This window comes from Nannospalax galili, unplaced genomic scaffold, assembly GCF_000622305.1.
Source record: "Nannospalax galili isolate Female #2095 unplaced genomic scaffold, S.galili_v1.0 scaffold212, whole genome shotgun sequence".
Classification (NCBI taxonomy): domain Eukaryota; kingdom Metazoa; phylum Chordata; class Mammalia; order Rodentia; family Spalacidae; genus Nannospalax; species Nannospalax galili.
Genome location: NW_008333884.1, coordinates 2,612,551 through 2,631,193, shown reverse-complemented (window position 1 = coordinate 2,631,193; position 18,643 = coordinate 2,612,551). Strand labels below are relative to the sequence as shown.

Below are 18,643 nucleotides of genomic sequence, written 5' to 3'. Positions count from 1 at the left end.
AACTGGGGAGGACACCCGACATGCATGTGTACACACAGCACGCATCCATATGAACATGCACACAAACACAAAAATTACAGTAGTAGTTAGACCCCACTGTAAGGCTGTTTCCTTCATGTATCAGCAAAGCAGCTCATCCATTACTACAGCATGGGCTGTCAAAAAACATTCTCATCACTGTAAATTAATACAACCAGTTCCCCCTCAAATATCCTATGTGTGCATTTAAACCATTATTCTAGTCAGGTGTGGTGGTGCACTCCTGTAATCCCAGCACTCAGGAGGTAGAGGCAAGAGGATCAGGAGCTTAAGAGCAGCCTGGGTATATGGGACTCTTAAAAAGGGAGGTTGGGTAATGAGAATAACATCAAGTTATTAGGGAAAACAAGGCTCTGCCCAGAAAATACTAGGTGCTCCCAGGGGCTGCCAGCACCCGGCTTGAGACATGTCCTGAAGGGTATTAATGTTGTTTGCCTATTTTATTTATTTATTTAGACAGAGTTTCACATTGTAATCTAAGCTGGTCTTGAACTCTCTGCATCCCTCCTGCCTCATCAGCTTCCTGGGTGCTGCGATTACAAGAATGAAGCACACACACAGGGCTGTTTACCTCTCCATGATATAGAAACTGCTTCCATTTGTGTGGTTTATAGTGCCCAGAAAGCCCCAGGTTAACATTTTAGCAAAGGAAATCTGATTTTAGTTTCCACCTGGGTACTGCTTATTGAAGAAACCTGAGAAACCCCGCTCTAGGAAACAGAGAACCCCCGTCTAGAAGGAAGCTCCTCTACCTACCTGCCAAGTAGAGGCCTGATTCTCAGCTGCTTGTAGGCACAGGCTCCCTCACTGCCACCTCCCCGAGTGGCCTCTGAGCCACCCAGCCCAGAAACTAGTGCTCAGGTGGTTCTTCTCCACCCGTCAGGCACTTCTCCATCCTTGTTCCGCCCGGGCTCCTGGCCCAGGCTGTTTGCTTTAAAGCCAGACGCCAAGGCAACCCTCAGCTGACCCAGCTTGCTATCTTCGGGCCAGCTGTCCCTCTTGTTCCTGGAAACACAAACAGACGTTTCTCTGTTCCAACTCCAAGGTTAAGTGCCATACTGCCTGGGACCAGCTGTCCACACTACCTAGGACCCCAGAAAAACGGGGATGCCAGTTACAAGCATCCACAGAGGGGACTGCCTAGGCTACTTGGGACAGTGCAGGGGTGGGGGTGCCCCCAGAACAGAACTCAGTACAGAGGAGGTGAGTAGAGGGAGGGTCCAGACAGACCCAATGGCACCTAGCCAGGAGTTTTCAAGGCTTTTAAGAGGCACCCACAAATTTAAAAACATTTGTATGAATGTTCAGTATGACCCTGAGCTACCAAAGAGGGAAGACAAAACAGTCAGCTTTACAGGTGCTGCCTGCCACCCAGGGATAGGGCCACCATCCTCTTCCAGAGATGAAGAAGTCAACCCTGCCAACCCCAGAGGGCTACAGCCACTGCCTGGTGTCCCACAGCTACCACCTGTGGCCTAATTTGACCCAACTGAGCTGAGCTAAGCCCCAGGGCTTTTTAGTACCCCTCCCTGCCTCCAGGGAGGTCTGGCTGCCACAGATGGTGCCTAATAAAAGCAATAAAATGGGTACTGTGAAGCACCTACCAAGTACTTTGCACTGGAGTGCCAGGGGCACTCAGAAACCGAGTGGCACAGGAACTGTTGTGTCCCTTGGGCCCAGGGAAACGTCTTTGAGATGGGCCACTGCTCCCCCAGACCTCTAACACCCTTTGATCCTCTCTTGTCAGACTATGGAGCCCCCCCCCCCCGCCCATGCCCAGATAGTTTAGATCAACCTCACTGAGAGTTCATAGCCATCGCTCCCCTTCCTTGTTATGTTGATCTCAAGGCAGGAACAGCTGGAGTCATCCCCCACACCCAAACCTATGCCTCCCTCTACTCCACACCCACTGCCTCATGCAACTGCTCTTTCCATGGGTCTTCACTAACACGACCTGTTTCTCTCTTCCTGGCACTGCCCAGATTCTGGTGGTCAGTGTGAGTCTGAATGAAAGCTTCCTGAGGGCAGGAATACCTCAGGGGCAGGTGGTGTCACTGCATGGGGCATTCGGACAGAACTAGACCCACATATCTATGGTGACTGACTTTCAACAAGATGCCAACTGGAACAGCTGGATAGTCAGAGGCAAAAGAATGACATCTGACCCTCACATTACACCTTTTACAAAAGGTGACTTGAAGGACTGGAAAGCTGGCTCTGCCGTTAAGAGCACTCAACACTCTTCTAGAGGACCTGAATTCAGTTCCCAGCATGCACACTGGGTGGCTCACAACTGTAACTACTCTTCTGGCTTCTGTGGGTAACCTGCACATATTTGACATACACAAACACACACATACACATAAATAAAAATAAAAATAAATGTTTTGGGGCTGGAGAGATGGCTCAGTGGTTGAGTGCTGGCTGCTCTTGCAGAGGACCCGGGTTCAATTCCCAGCACCCACATGGCAGCTACGAACTGTCCTTAACTCCAGTTCCAGGGGAATCCGAAGCCCTCTTCTGACCTCCATGGCATTGCATGGCACGGGTGCACTCACATACATGCAGGCAATACACTCATATACATAAAATAAAAATAATAAAATATTTAAAAAAATTTTTAAAGTAACTTAAAATGGTTGAAAGACCTCAGTGGACAACCTCAGACAATGGAATGCTTAGAAGAAAATACACAGGTAAATACGCACAACTTCTAGTTTGGCAGTGAATTCTTATATGGCACAGAGAACAAAAGAAAGAAAAACGATAAATTAAACTTTATCAAAATGAAAAGATTTCTGTGAAACAATATCAAGAAGGTAAAAACAGAACTTACAGAATGGGGAAAATATTTGCAAACTATAGATCTGAGGCCAGCCCGGCCGCATCTCTGACTACTGCACAAGGACCCTCAGGTGGTGCGGCCCTGCTTCTCAGCTCTAAGCGGCCAGTTTCCAGGCCTTCTCCTTCTGCTTTTGGGAAATGCCCAGAGAGGCCCATTTCTGTATATACTGGAAGAGGAATTCGGCTGAAGGGAAAGGCCATGTGGCCTTCCTAAAAGGGATGGGGGATTTGCTGGTAAGGACACATCAAAACCCAATCCTGGGTAGGCATGGTGATGAGGGCATAACCCCAGCACTTAGGAGGCTAAGGCAAGAGGACTGCAAGTTCCAGGCCAGCCTGGGCTACACAGTGAGTCCCTGTCTCCAAAAACAAAAACAAAAACTAGGCCCATCTCCAAAGATACCAGGGGTCAGAACGCCTAGAGCCACCTCTAAAAGGAGGTTCACCTGGTGACTTTCTGGTGTCTCTCGTGTCTTACTACCACAGGAAGAACTTGGCTCAATAAATGAATGAATCCTTACCCCTGCACAGTCATCCTTGGGTATGCTGAAATGGCTAGTAGACAGGTGTCTAGACAGGTGTCCACACTGGTATTTAGTTGAGAGAACACAGCCAGCGGTTCACAAGACATGGTTAGTGGGAGAAGTGAACAAGGAGATGTGAGTAGACAAGTCCCAGGTACTCGTGACAATGAAGGGAGAGGAGGCTGGAGCAGGGCCCTAAGGCTGAGAAGGGACATGGCTTGAGCCCATCAACACCAACTTGTGCCACACAGAGGCTGAGGCTCTCAAACACTAGGACATGGGAACACAAAGTGTTGGAGAAAGTGAAAGGTATGCCTGTTACCCAACACTTCACACTAGTGCATCAGTTCTTGGTGAAATAAAACTACATGTGTAAGGCCTGCAAGATGGCTCATCAGGTAAGGGGAACTTGCTGCAAAACCTGATGACCTGAGTTTGAACCCTGGAATCCACAATGGAAGGAGAGAACTGGCTCCTACAAGTTGTTTTCTGACCTACTCTCTTTCTCCTCTCTCTCTCTCTCTCTCTCTCTCTCTCTCTCTCTCTCTCCGCCCCCCATTATATCAAATAAATAAGAGACAATGAATAAGATCTTAAATGCAGAAATGATTTTTTTTCAAAAGTAAGAAAACATATAGCCCAACTAAGAGTGGGCAAAAGATCTGAATAGGAGCTGGGGTGTCCCTCAGCGGTAGAAGCTTGCTTAGCATGTGTGAGGTTCGGTCATCAGCACAGCAACAAAATGAGAAGGCTGAAAAGATCTAAACAAACATCCGCAAAGAAGACATATAAATGATAAACATGCATATGAAAAGGTGCTGAGCATCACACTGTCCTATCAGAGGATTACAAATCACAAGAATGAATGCTACTACACATCCACTCCAGTGGCCCAAAATCCTCAAACTGACATCAAATGCTGGTGAGGATGCTGAGAACTAGAACTCTCACTGCAAAATGGCACAGCCAGTGTGGAAGGTTGGTTCTCACAGCAATAAACACACAGGCATTCCCGTCTGCAGAGAAAACATTCCCAGTCCCGCAGTGAATGCCTGAATCCACAGACAGTATCAGACTCTGAATCCACAGACAGTATCAGACTCTACTTATACTATAGTTTTTTTCCTAGCCACACAAATCCATGATGAAGTTTAATTTAGAAATTAGGCACAGTAAGAGAGTAACAAGAAGCCAGGTATGGCAGCATGTATCTGTAATCCCAGCACCTGGGAGGCTAAGGTAGAGGGATCACTGAGTTCAAGGCCAGCCTGGACTACAGAGTGAAACCTTGTTCCAGAGGGAAGGAGAGAGCTTACGAATAATATGTACTAATAAAATAGAGCAACTGTGGGCTGGAGAGGTGGCTTGGTGGCTAAAAGCACTTGCTATTCAAGTGTGAGGACCAGAGTTCAGAACCTGAGAACACACGTCAAAAGTCAAGCATGTGTGGTGGCCCATCTGCAGTCCCAGTGCTCAGAAGACCAGGGAGAATCCCCACAGCAAGCTGGCTAGGTAGATTAGCTGGAATTTGTAAGCTCCAGGGTCAGCAAGGGACTCTGCCTCTGTAAATCAAGTGGAGAATAATCAAGGAACATATCCAACATCAACTTCTGGCCTCCACATACATGCACATGCATGTGTCCACACCCATGCGCCCACACATGCAAACAATTACTGTCAGGCTGGAAAGATGGCTCAGCAGTTAAGTGCTTTTGCTGTTTTTCTGGAGGACCAGAGTTTGGTTCCTAGCACCCATGTGAGGCAGCTCACAACCACCTGTAACTCCAGCTCCATGGGATCCAACGTCCTCTTCTGGCATCCACAGGCACATGCATGTACATACACATACATAAATAAAAACAAATATTTTTTTAATTAAAAAATAGAGGGCTGGGGAGATGGCTCAGTGGTTAAGAACACTGACTGTTCTTGCAGAAGACCCAGGTTCAAATCCCAGCACCCACATGGCAGCTAACAAACTGTCCATAACTCTATCACAGGGGATCCGACAGCCTCTTCTCTTCTGTCTTCCATGGGCATTGCACGACACGGGTGCACTTACCTACATGCAGGCAATACATGCATATACATAAAATAAAAATAAATAAAACAAAAAATAGAACAATTATAATAATGTACTATAATAAAAGGCATATGGATGTTCTCCCCCACTTCCAGTTCACCACTGGTCACTGAAATTATAAAGGTGAGGCCATGGGTGGAGGTAAGGAAACACTGTGAGATTACAGTCATTATAGTCTTCCAGTATGATCCAACAGTTGTACTGTGGTATGTATACAAATGAATAGAAAGTTATGTAAATGAATAAAAAGGTTACCCCCACAGAAGAATTGGCACACTGACACCTATAGCAGCGTTATTCATTACTGTGAAAACCTGGAAGCAACCAAGAGAGCCTTCAATAGGTAAATAAACAGAAGATGTTACAGCCCTACAACAGAAAATGTCATCAGGAAGAGCGGGTGCCCCACTGCTGCACCCGGCTGGGACACGCCCACCACTATATCTCTTTGCTGGGACTGGGAAGTCCATCCTTTTTCACTAAACCAGAAAAAGGAGACAGCCTACTTTATCCCATTAGGCCTCTCTGAAATAAAGGCACCATGGGACATCAGACCCTGTGCTGACTGCATCTTTATTTCACTAAACTGACAACAAAGTAACCACCATTCAACCCCTGGCCATAAAACCTTAGTAGCAAACTAACAAAAACCTACTGCAAAAACAGTGCATGGAAAGTTAGAGAACCTGCTCTCTTCTTATGTGACAGTTCCTAAATGGTGAAAATCAAGATAAACCTAAGTAACAAATTAGCCTAGCAATCTGCTATGTCACATTGTAAGGAATGTTTGCCCAGTTTTCTGTGGATATAGCTCAGTGGGTAGAGTGCTTGCCTAGCATGCACAAAGCCCTGTGCTATACAACCCCTGACCTCCACACACACCACATAAACCTGGCTTAGTGCACTCCTGGAATCTCGGAACCTGTGAAGGTAGAGGCAGAAGGGTCATGAGTTCAAGACTATTCTCAGCTACATAGCAAGTTTGAGGCCAGGCTAGGCTATATGAGAAAAAAAAGGCTAGGTGTGAGGTGTGGTGGCATATACCTTTAGTCCCAACACTCAGGAGGCACAGGCAGTAGATTTCTGTGAGATTCAGGCCAGTCTGGTATACATAACGAGTTCCAGACCAGTTGGGGCTACAGGGGAGACCCTGTCTCAAAAGAGGAAAGGAAGGGAGGAAGGGAGGGAAGGAGGGAGGGATACATACATTTATGTATGTATATATGTACACACACACACACACACACACACACAACCCTGCATTACTGTGTGACTCCTCCTACATTATTGTTACTCCAGCCCTATGTAACTCCAACTTTTATTTTCCTCATCACCTTGAAGGAACACAAAATAACAAATTTAAGAGTTCATGCCAGGCTCTTCCCATAAGCAGCCCCAAGTCCTGTGAAAATGGTTTGCTATTCTCTTGATCTAGAAGACCTCGTAAAATCATGCAAATCAAGAGGTTCAAATCCTGTGTTCACTTGAAGAACACCTGTGAAACTGCCCAGGCCATTAAGAGTCTGCATATCTGAAAAGCCACCAACTGTGCAAAAGCCATCACTTTCCAGAAGTGTGGTGACAGAAATACCATGGGGGTGTGCCCAAGCCAAACAGTGGGGCCGGACACAAGATCAGTGGCTCCCCAAAAGTGCTGAATGTTTGCTACACATGCCTAAAACTGCAGTGAGCGCTGCCTAACTTAAGGGCTTGCTCAGTGAGCATGTCCGGATCAGCCTCTTACTCCCAGAGCTCGGGTGGGATTAGCTCATCTGTGAGCACCTCTGCTACATGAAGCTGATCCTCACTGGAAAGGGGCATATGGTCCCCAGACCAGGAGAGGAGCTGGCACAGCAGAGAAGGATACCCTAGAAGAAACTGAATAAAACAAACAAACAAAAAAAACGAAGGCATAAAAAGAAATCTAATATAAAATATATACAAATAAAAGTTAAAAATAAAAGAGTCCATGCTGGGCCAAGACAGGAAAATTGAAAGTTCGAGGCGAAGCTGGGTAACTTTGTGATAATCTGCTTCAAAATGAAAATAAAAAGGGCTGGGGATGTAGCTTGGTGGTAGAGCGCTTGCCTAGCATGTACAGTACCCTGGATTTTCAATACCTACCCCTAAAAAAAAAAAAAAAAAAAAAAAAAAAAAAAAAAAGCTGGTCTGCATAGCAAGTTCCAGAGCAGCTGGGGCTACAGGGAGACCCTGAGTCTAAAAGACCAAAAAATAAAGTAAGTACTTTTAGCAATGACAGGATAACAGGTATTGTACAAATCCCACTGTCTCTATCACAGTTGTCAAGTATGGTGGCATCTGACTATAATCCTAGCAGTTAGGAGGACCACAAGTTCAAGGTCAGCCTGGGCTACCTAGCAAGTTCCAGGCCAGCCTGGGCTATATGAGAGCTTGTCTTGAAAGCATGCAACCCTGTCTCAAAAGGAAAAAAAAAAAAAAAAAAAAAAAAAAAAAAAAAAAAAAACTTAAAAATGTTCTGCTTTAAATTAAAACAAAAAAACAAAAAACCTGTCCCACAGGCAAAAACAAACCATTGCAGTCTTCCACAGTGAAAAGCATCTTGCCTCTCACTAACTCAGCATCCCTGCTCTGTCATACAAACCACACTAGACAGAAATGCTCATGCTGTTTGTGCCTTTCTTTCCTTAATGTCCATTGGGTCCCCACCACGTGGCCTCCTTGGGGACACAGATGAAAAAGTCAATGATATCCATTGCCCATTCTTTGTTTTCACTGAGTGGATATCACCACTGGATCTTTGTGTATTTCTTTGTTTACTCATTAATTTCTGCAAAGTCCCAAGGGACAAGGGTCACCTCTGTTGTGTCTGCTCTGAACACCAGTGTGTGTTGTAGGGAACATGGGATGAATCCAAATGAACCAGATAATGGTGTGAATAAATACAGAGCTTTGCGAACTAGAGTGGGGAGTAGGGAAGGTGCGGTGAGGAGACCCTGCCCTGCTGTAGTCCCAGAGGGCTTCCAAGAGAGGAGGTGCAGGGCTTCCCCGAAGCGTAGCCTGGCAGGTAGCTGGGACAGCACTACCCTCCCTGAGGTGCCAGGGAAGATGCCTGCTGGTAGCCTCTTTTCCTAACTGCTGAGCCAGAAAGGAACTCAGAGAGCTAGGCTAGTGTGCTGAAGGAACAGCCCGAGTTCACACAGCTCCTGGCACCCAACTCTGGGCAGAGCCGGGACCCCAGGGAGCAGTGATAACAGCAAGCTCGCCATGATTACCAAGCTCCCCAGGAAGTGAGACTTCGAGAAAGGAAGCTGCCCACTATGCACTGACATCCAGGCCATGGAGGGCAGACAACCAACCCACTCGAAGACAAAACACACTGAAGGCCCAATGTCTACATCAACCTTCCTAGATGCTAAAATTACTTTACAAATTAAAATAATGCTTCTCCCATTCTAAGGGATCCCTTCCCAGAAATATCTTCTGGTAAAACGAATAATCAGGCCCATGTAGACCCCAAGCTTATGGAGCAAGTGTGAGAGCTGCTAACATCTTACATCTTACCTATGGTACCAGTCAGATCAGCCTTCCAAAAACACTGGACTGTAATCACCACCATTTCCCAGTCAAGCCCAGCAACTTTGCAGGGTCAGGCCCATATCCTGCTGGGACAGGCCTATACTCACAGAGAAGCACAGCAATTTATGTTCCCAGGTAAATGCTTTTGCCCAGTCTGGCTGTTATGGACAACGGATGTAGAAAGTTTGCAGTGGGTGGCATCTGAACTCCGTGGCTTTCTCCCATTGGAAGGAAGAAATGGGAGATATATACATATACATATACATATATGTATAATTTATATTATACATATAAATAAATAAATAAATAAATAAATAAATAAATAAATAAATAAATGGTGACCCAGGTGCCCACAGACCCTAATGAGTGAAATCCTGACCCTGGACTGTGAGCCAAGCCTATCTATACCAAACCCAGGCAGGAAACTCCACACTTCCTTCTCTATTCAGAGAAACACTTCCTTCAGCTCACCCCACCCGCTTCCCCCACAGCATTCCAGAACATTCTGTGCTAGGCCAAGAGGCATTAGGGGCAGACACTGGACCCCTCCTCCCATCTTCCTCCCAGGCCATACAGGGCAGCCCCCTTTTCCAGCCTTCCACTTCTGCCTCTGATCTGCAGTCCTGTTCAGCATCCATTGTACCATGTAGACAGACCAAGGCTGGTTTTATCTGCCTTAGACCTGTCTCTCTCTAAAACCTCAAGTTACAAGCCAGAGCCAGCAGATGAGCTGTGTGGCTACACCCAAATTTGACCTCTTAATAATACCTCTACTTAAGCCCCAGGCTGGTTATCCTGACTCACATCTGGTACCCATCACAAATAAATGAGACTTTCCAAGGACAATCACGAACCACTCCTCTCCTCAAGCACCTTCAGTGACTCCTACTGACTCCAGAATTCAGTTCAGAGTCCACCCCCTAAGATGGTGGCCCTTTATGATTTAATCTCACTCTCCCTCCAGTCCCTACAGGTCTCATCCATTACAACCTAAGTGGACAACACCAAGATCCACCAATCTGTCTAGACCCACCCTCCTATCTCTACCCTCTGGCCCTGCCCCTCCCCAGCAGATGGCTCTTGGGGGGTGGGGAGCCTTTCCTTTTCTCACCTCTGAGCTCCAGCAAGCAGATCCCAAGCCCTGGGCATTCCCACACCATCACCTTCCCTACAGGCCCTGCTATTCTTCACTCCATGTTTTCCTTTAAATCAACTTGCACTTTTGTTCTCGAACTTTCCAACTCTACCGTAAGTAGAAAAGCGCATCATTTGTATAAACAAAAGGCAATTTGGGAAATCAATGTTCTAATATATATCAAAATACAAGGTCCTGCATGACAAAACAAAACACCATGAAAACAAATGACGGGTAAAATGCTTTGAAAGCCCATATCTATGGTGCTTAAAAACCACAGAATTCTCAGCACTGTCTTTCCCTTAAGTGTTTTATTTTTGCTTAGGGTTTTTGGCCCCTTTCTCACCGTCATCTGGGGACTTTTCACAGTTTTGTGCTGGCTGACCTCGAAAGTGAGCGCCTGGGCACAAACGTTCAGCCCCCTCTTTCACTCCAACACAGAACATTGTGTATAGCAAGCATCCGACAAAGGAGCCCACCCCAATCTCCACCAGGCCCCTGGCCCACCTGCTGCTCAACTTTCCACCAGAACTCATGAGCCATCCACCCAGCACCCCAAATCCATCCCTGTCCATTGGGGTATTGGAAGGATGGTTTGGACAGAGAGCAGCCCTGTCTGAGGCAGAGGCTCCTGGCTATCCTGCAGCCTTTACCTTTTCCTCTGCGAGGCAAGCTTTTGTGACCCATTAACCAAAAGCTCCCCCAGCCCAGTGCACCCCATCTCCGGAAGCAGGTTCTGGAAAAGACTGAACTGGCCAGCCTCCAGGATATACAAAGGCCGTTTCCCAGGTCATCAGAACTAGGAGAGACAGAAGTACCTACCAGGATGCAACCATCCCCAGTAGGTTGAGCCTGAAGGGGGGCCTTCCCCGTGGTGGTTGTCAGGGGCGACCTAGGTGCCTCACAACATTTGAACCACTTTGACTTAATAAGTGGCAGCTCGGGAAGGCCCAGCTGGAACCAAACCCAGGCCTGGATTCTCTCTCCCGGATGAGGGAAACTGGGCAAGGCTACCTCACCACCAATGTACCAGCAACAGCAGTGGACAGACATTTTCCATCCAAGGCAGGCCCTCGGGGAAGGTCTGCATCCTTTCAGCGATGTATTTTCAGTCTGGACACATACAAAATGCAAGGATTTTTTTTTTTGAGGCAGGCTCTTGCTGTATAGCCCAAACTGGCCTTGAACTCTCAGTCCTCCTGCTTCGACCTCCCAAGAAGTTGGGATTACAAGAATATGTTACCACGCCAGCACTTAAAGATTTTTTTTTTGTTAGAACTAGAGAAATTCCAGACATTTCTCTAAGATATTACCAGTCACAGCAGGGCCTCGGCTGCCAGCATTACAAAGCTTCCCAGAGCCTCCATTGCCAAGGGTGGAGCCTCTGGCTGTGGCTCCTCAGGAAGAAGAAGCCCTGATAACCTGACCAGAGCTATAAAGGAACAGCCTCCCAAAGGCAGCTCGCTGAGCACAAGGGCATCAAAAGGGACCTGATGAGGCTGGTACATCCTGATGCCTGCCTTTGGGACAGAAGGTGACAAGGAGCTACCTGCTAATCTTTTCATAACCCAATCTAGTGAAGGAAAAAAAATGTTTTGGTGATAAGAAAAACACAGCAAGATGTCAACTTTACGCCCACAGGGATAAAAACAGGTGTTAAGGAGAGAGACCTGTGGACAGTTCCAGGGTTTCTCAAACTGGGTCCCAAGGAGCCCAAGGATGCTGGTAGCATCTTGGTCAAGGATGCTGTAGTAGAAGTGAAGGGGAAGGCACACTTTTCCAATCCAACAAAAGGGCCGGGCGTGGTAGCGCATGCCTTTAATCCCAGTACTCAGGAGGCAGAGGCAGGTGAATCTCTGTGAGTTCAAGGCCAGCCTGGTCTACATAGTGAGTTCCAGGCCAGCTTGGGCTATAGGGAGACCATGTCTTTTTAAAAAATTGATCAGGGGCCTAGAGAAATGGTTCAGGGGTTAAAGAGCACTCTGGCTGCTCTTGTAGAGAATATGGGTTAGGTTCCCAGCACCCACATGGCATAACTCTAGTTCCAGGGAATCCAATACACCCTTCTCTGACCTCCAGGGGCACTGCAGACATGGGTGCACTTACATACATGCAGGCAATACACTCATACACATAAAATAAAAATAATAAAATATTTAAAATTTTTAATTTTATTTTTATTTTTTGTAATTTTCAAGGATTCTGTATATTTCATGTAAGCCAAGGTTAGGAAAAGTAACTTTTTTGAAGGGCCAGACGACAAATATTTTAGTCTTCATGGGCGATAATGCTCTGTCACAAATACTCAAAGTTTCTTCGAACCTGGGTCCTCTGCAAGAGCAGTCAGTACTCTTAACCGCTGAGCCATCTCTACAGTCCCAGAAAATAAAATTTCTAAAAATGTTTATCCATGGGGCTAGAGAGATGGCTCAGCGGTTAAGAGCACTGGCTGCCCTTGCAGAGGACCAGAGTCCGATAGCACCCACATGGCAGTTAGCAATCATTCATAACTCCAGTTCCAGAAGATCCAATGCAGGCAATACACTCATACACATAAAATAAAAATAATAATTTTTTTTTTAAAAATGTTGATCAGTGGGCTGGGATGCAACTGAATGGCAGAGCCCTTGCTTAGCATGCAGAGGCCCTAAGTTCCATTCCCAGTACAGAAAGAAAAAGTGTGATAGTTAGCCTCCATTCTCAAGCAATGGATTAGGAAGCACCTAGAGCATTAGGGGAGCACACCTTTGGGTGTGTCTGTGATGACATTTCCATAAAGCTCAAATGTGAGGGCTCGGATGTAATCAATGGATTAAGCCCATGATTCACAACAGGATGGTATTATTGGGAGATGGCAAAAAGTGGGAGGTGGTGCCACACTGGATGAAGCAGATCATAGGGTATGTCCTGGGGTTGATAGATCTTGTCCTGATCCCTTCCTGCATTACCTTCCTCTTTCTGTCCCTATTTAAAGAAGTAAAGAAAGGGGCTGGAGAGATGACTCAGCGGTTAAGAACACTGGCTGTTCTTGCAGAAGACCCGGGTTTGAATCCCAGCACCCACATGGCAGCTAACAACTGTCCATAACTCCAGTTCCAGGGGATCCAACAGCATCTTCTGTCCTCTGCAGGCACTGCACAACACGGGTGCACTTACCTACATGGAGGCAATATATGCGTACACATAAAATAATAAAATATTTTTAAAAAAAGAAGTAAAGAAAGCCTCTGTTGGTCAGGTACAGTGGTACACCTTTACCAGGGACTTGTGATGCGGAGGCAGGTGGACCCCTGTGAGTTCAAGGCCATATGTTCCTGCTGCCATGATGTTCTATCCAAATGCATGGGGCCCAGATAACTATGGACTGAATCCTCTAAAACCATGAGCTAAAATAAATAATTCCCCATTTAAGTTGTTTTTCTTGAGTATTTGTTATAGTAGCAAGAAAAGTAACTAATACAAAAATGAAAAAAAAAAATTTGAGAAGTGCTAACATATACTGTGGTAAGGCAAAGGGGAATGTGATGGAAGTCCCCTAGGTTCGTGGATACAGCAGCCACAAAGCAGGTGTACTAGGAACCAGATGTGCACATGTGCTGTACTCAGAAGCCAAAGAGAGAAGCTTTGTTTGCCAGGGGCCAGCCTGGCTGCTCTGTCCTTCCCTTGGCAGGGCGACCCACCAGATGGAACTGTTCAAAAACTGCAGGTGACACCAAAATCCAGCCAAGATTTGAGACAATTTGAACATCCCAAAGACACTAAAACCCTAGCAAGGAGAGGGACTAGGGCCAAATGGTACTGGAGACTGGCATGACCTTGGACATCCCTGGACAAGCATGTTGGAAAAGGCTGTTTTTCTTCTGAGTAGCAGCTTTGTAAAGGCTCCATGTGAAGGGTCCACAGAAAGTCTAGGATTCCTTATGCGGAATGCGAGTGCTCACACTCCACATGCCCCAGAACTGTGGGGGTACCACCACACTGCTAAGCAGACATGGGCCTTAACCTTGTGCCTCCAGGGTCTCAACAGCTGTGCATTTTGGGTTGGGGGTACAATTCTACCTTTACCAAAGCAAAGGCCAGGGTCCTCTGCTGGCCCTACCTCATGGATATCCAACTTGCCTGCCAGCATTCCTTCTCTGGGCCAAAGTAATCATGTCATCTTTCTGGATAAGAGAAACTGGCCTTTACTTCCTTCTCCTTAGGGGTGGACATGACTGAGGACCTACTAAGTTAGCCACCACCCTCCCCAACTCCCTAGAGAGTGATTGGCTCAAGGCTGTGCTAACAGTGCTGGTATGGGAAATGAGCAGTGGGTAGAGAGGTCGGCATGAGAAGCCAGTGGGGCATATTGTGTCTTAGTCTATAAAGCATTGTCATGGGAAATTAACAGTGGGTAGAGATGGACATGGGAAGTGAGCTGAGCCAATAGTGCTGGCATAGGAAGTCCCGTGGCCATCTTGCTGCCTTTTAGACACAGTCAGTCTGAAAATGATGCTCAGGGAGTTGACAGATGGAGGTAAATATGCCCAAAGACATCATCAACTGCTGGATGCAGCCAAGCCTGACCCACTATTTTGGTTCCCAAGTTGTCAAGCCCACACACAGACTCCCCTTTTTGCTTCAGATAGTTTGAGTTGGGCTCTTATTTGCAATCAGGACCCTTGAGAAAATCACCTACCCATGACTGGGAAGGCAGTACGATGTACACACATGAGAAACTGATTGAGCCCTGGGGAGAGCTGTCTGCTACTGTGTACCCTTTGAGGCCTGGCCCAGCAGCATTCTGGCCCAGAGATGCCAGGGCAGTGGTTGCTTTCCTTTGAATCCCTGGTGCTCATTCCTGGGCTGACTTTGGCTTCTCTGGTGTAGCCCATAGGGAGCCCCAGTACCATGGGCTTCTTCCGTGGTCCCTGGATGGTATGTCACCTTCTGTCACCACATGTGACCTGCTTTCTTGGCATTACCCACCTATATATGCCCCAGGGACCCCCTAGAGCTGTCCTACCTCATCCCAGACCCTGGCCTATCTCCCAAGCCCCACACTGAGGTCATATTTTCACCTCTGACCATCCCTGGTCTTCCTGATGAGTACCTAGAGTGAACATGGGGAGGAAGGAACCTCATGAGTTGATCTGAGAAACTTCAGTAGGAGCCCACAGGGACCCACATGCTTAAGCAGGAATTGCCAGTCACAGGCTCGGTTGCTGCTGCATCCCCTCTCTTTAAAAAGGAAAATAAATGCTAAATTTCTTAATCTATGTACATGCAAGGTTTGTAAGAAAGAGGCAAAAGGGATAAACGGTGACTCGTGTATGAAAAAAATTTGATAGTTAATACACATGAGAAAAAAGTCCCTAGCTTAGTGAATAAAACTCTTTAAAAAGCTCAAGAGGGGGCTGGAGAGAGGCTCAGCAGTTAAGAGCACCAACTGCTCTTGCAGAGGACGCGGGTTTGATTCCCAGCACCCACATGGTGGCTACACACCATCTTTAACTCCAGTTCCAGGGGAATCTGAAGCCCTTTTCTGACCTCCACAACATTGCACGACACTGGTGCACTCCCTTACAAGCAGGCAATATACTCATACACATAAAATAAAAATAATAAATAAAATATTTAAAAAAAAAAAAAGCTCAAGAGGGGCCAGGCGTGGTGGCTCACACCTTTAATCCCAGCACTTGGGAGGCAGAGGGGCAGATCTTTGTGAGTTCGAGGCCAGCCTGGTCTACATAGTGAGTTCCAGGACAGCTGGAGCTACAGGGAGACCCTGTCTCAAAAAGACAAAAAAAAAAAAAAAAAGCTCAAGAGAATGCTGGGGAGATGGCTCAGTGAGTAAAAGTGCTAGTCATGTAGGTATGAGGGCCTGACTCTGAATCCCCAGAACCCATTAATGTAAAAGCCAGATGCATGCCACACTCCTATGGGGCGATGGGAAGAAGAGACAGGAGAATCCCCATGTCTTAGCTACTTGTCTCGTTGTTGTGGTAAAATGCCTGACCAAAAGCGACTTATGGAAGGAAGGGTTTATTTGTGCTCACAGTTATCATGGTGGAGAAGTAGAGGCAGGAGCTTGAGGCCCTTGGTCACTTTGCACCCACAGTCAGGAAGCAGAGGGAGACAATGGCCCTGCTCGGCTAGCTTCTTCCAGTTTACACAGTCTAGGACCAAGTCCAAGAAATCTGTACTCACTATGAGGGTGGGTCTTCCCACCCCGATTAACCTAAAGAAGATAATCCCTCACAGGCTTGGCCAGAGACTAACCTAATCTAAATAATCCCTCATAGGTGTGCCTGAAGGCTTTCTCCTAGGTGAGTTCAGATCCTGTCAAGGTGACAATAACTAACCATTTTACCTGGGAAGCTGGTGGGTCAGCTAGCCTGGTGTACTAAGTGGAAAAACAACGGAGACCCTGTCTCGAACTGTGGAAGGTAGAGACTGATACCTAATGTTGTTCTCTGACTTCTACAAGCCTGCTGTCTCACACACACACACACACACACACACACACACACACACACATACAAATGAGCATACATACATACACACAAAAGCTCAAGAGAGCTGAGTATGATAGTAATCCCAGCATTTGGGAGGTAGAGAGATGAGGATCAGGAGTTCAAAGCTATCCTCTGCACACAGTGAATTTAAGGCCAGCCTGGACTACATGTCTTGAAAGAAAAGAAGGAAGGGAGGGAGGGAGGAAAAAAGGGCTCAAGAAGAGAAAAATGAGTAAAACAGACCCACAACTAAAAGTATTCAAAGAAACCTTACGCATGATATGTGACAAACGGGGTTTTTTTTTGTTTTTGTTTTTGTTTTGTTTTGTTTTTTGTTTGTTTGTTTTTTTTGTCTTTTTGAGACAGGGTCTCCCTGTAGCTCCAGCTGTCCTGGAACTATGTAGACCAGGCTGACCTTGAACTCACAGAGATCTGCCTGCCTCTGTCTCTGTGCTGGGATTAAAGGTGTGCGCCACCACGCCTGGCAACAAACAGGTTTTAAACATCAAAAACGTGGTGGTGGTCTTACTCTGTTAACTAGCTTCATGGGGTCCCTCTGGATGGCAGACTGGACAAGTGGAAGAGGGTCAGCACAGCCGAGCTAGGGTCTGTTGAAAGCTTGGTCTGCCCCGAGCTGATGGGCTGGGGGAAACAAAGAGGCTGCACACTCTCCTGGGGCCTCTGTTACTCTCCAGCCACATGGGGGCCTGCTTGGTTTCCCAGCTCTTCCTCACCACACCCCCAGCAGTCAGAATGTATCCACTAGTGTCACCCCCACAGAGGACTTGCTGAAACTTAAGGTGGCTTTCCACTCAGAAGTCCCTCATCACTTCCAATACTGCCATCACCTCTCACACTGGAAGAGCAAGCAGGCTTCATCCAGCATGCAGACTAAATTAGTAGCAATGGCTGCCTGGAATATTATACTTTGAAAGGCAGTAAGGCTCATCTGGACTCAGAGGGAAAGGGATAGATTAGTAATGTCTGCCATGGGAGCAGGAGTAGAGCAATGACATGTACATGCCACATTTTCCTACATATTTTCTGCACACCACATAGATTCCTGCCCACTGAGAGTCCCATAGGTGACTACCCAGCTGAGAGCATTTAGCTCTGATGTCCTTTTTCCTTAAGGACCACATCAACCATGCCACTAATATTTTTTTCGTGCCTTGACTTATCCATCAGCTGAGCATTAAAAGTTTGATTCAAACATAATAAACTGTATATTGCTCTATGGCCTGAATATATACTATATATTCTCCCCCTGGTTTTGACATATATATAAAATTTATGTGTATGTGTCTGTGTGTGAGTGTATGCCATGTGTGGAAGGTGCCTGTGTGGGCCAGAAAAGGACCTCAGATCCCTTAGAACTGGAATTAAGGGTGGTTAGGTGAGCTGCCTAATGTGGGTGCTGGGAACTGAACTCAGGTCCTTTGGCAGAGCAGGAAGTACTCTTAACTGCTGAGTCATCCCTCCAGGCCTAATATGTATTTTTTTCTGACCTTATTTCTATGGGCCTCTATTTAATTACATATGTTCATATGCATATATAGACAGTGTGTCTATATGTACATACACACATTTATAAATACATAGTATCTATACAAAGGTCTAGTATATAGCACCTACTTTATCTTTTTATTATAAAAACATATTTCTATATTTCTTATATATAAGACATGTGGAAGAATATTCTCTAGGCATTCTCAGTTTCTATATTGAACATGATGGAGGAATAACTCGATAGATAAGTAAATGGATGGATAACAGAGAGGAAAACCAGCAAAGCAGAAGATACAATTTTTGCCTGAAAGGGTGAGGACATTTGGGTCCTGGGATAAAGAAGGTCCTAGCGATCAGAAGCCAGGTACTCACCATCACTCTAACCGGCTATATGTGACTGCACAGGGAAAAAACTACCCTCCCTGGCCAGCTGACCTGAGAGGTTTTATCACCT

At 46.4% G+C, this 18,643-nt stretch overlaps 1 protein-coding gene across 5 annotated transcripts in view; it reads right to left on the bottom strand.

Moving 5' to 3' along the window:
• The window catches only part of Rph3al (rabphilin 3A like (without C2 domains)), a 176,491-nt gene that overhangs the window by 126,163 nt on the left and 31,685 nt on the right, over positions 1 to 18,643 (bottom strand). The window contains exon 1 of one of the 5 annotated variants that reach the window (XM_008828761.3): positions 11,006 to 11,050. The exons of 3 other annotated variants lie outside the window; for them this stretch is intronic. The gene's annotated coding sequence lies outside the window, so the exon portion shown is untranslated. Of the gene's footprint in view, positions 1 to 795; positions 911 to 11,005; positions 11,051 to 18,643 lie in introns of those variants that run through there. One more of the 5 variants, XM_008828762.3, reaches the window with a different exon arrangement.